The following is a 673-nucleotide window of genomic DNA, read 5'->3' as shown; positions in this document are numbered from 1 at the left end:
TATATATATTTATATATGTATTTTTATATATATACTTACATACATACAAACACACATGTTTTCTTCCTTACGTTTATATGTTCAATGAAGTGAATGTGTTTGTGTCAGGAGGCATTTGAGAGTATATTACTTATTTACGAGAAATGATTATTATTAAACATCTCCAATATTTCACAGATTCATGTACAAACAAATTCCGTATTGTCTTGTCAATTAATGAATATATTTATATATGCTGGTATATAAATGCGTCTTAATATATTCTATTTCACAGTAGAGGAACGCTGGGCGATCAATATAAGGTTTGAGAGAGATGTTATGTAGTGCATGTCTATCAGATCGAACCTTAACAAGGCAGTCTTGTGTACATTGCGTCTCTGTTATGCCATAAAACTGTTTAAGAAGTTCGCTCTATAAGCAAGTGGTTGCAGGTTCAGTTCGAGAGCGCGGTATCTTGGGCAAAATGTATTTCACTCTAGATCTCGCTCGATCAATGCCTTCTGAACCTTCAAAAGGCCTTCGGAAACTATGGAGATGCCCGTTTTTGTGTGCGTGTGTGCATATGTGTGTGTGTGTGTATGTGTGTGTGTATATAGATATACATATATATATATACATACATATATACATATACATATGTATATACATACATATATATGTACACACACACACA

This window comes from Octopus bimaculoides, chromosome 28 (genome assembly GCF_001194135.2).
Source record: "Octopus bimaculoides isolate UCB-OBI-ISO-001 chromosome 28, ASM119413v2, whole genome shotgun sequence".
Lineage (NCBI taxonomy): Eukaryota > Metazoa > Mollusca > Cephalopoda > Octopoda > Octopodidae > Octopus > Octopus bimaculoides.
This window is presented reverse-complemented; position numbering follows the sequence as displayed.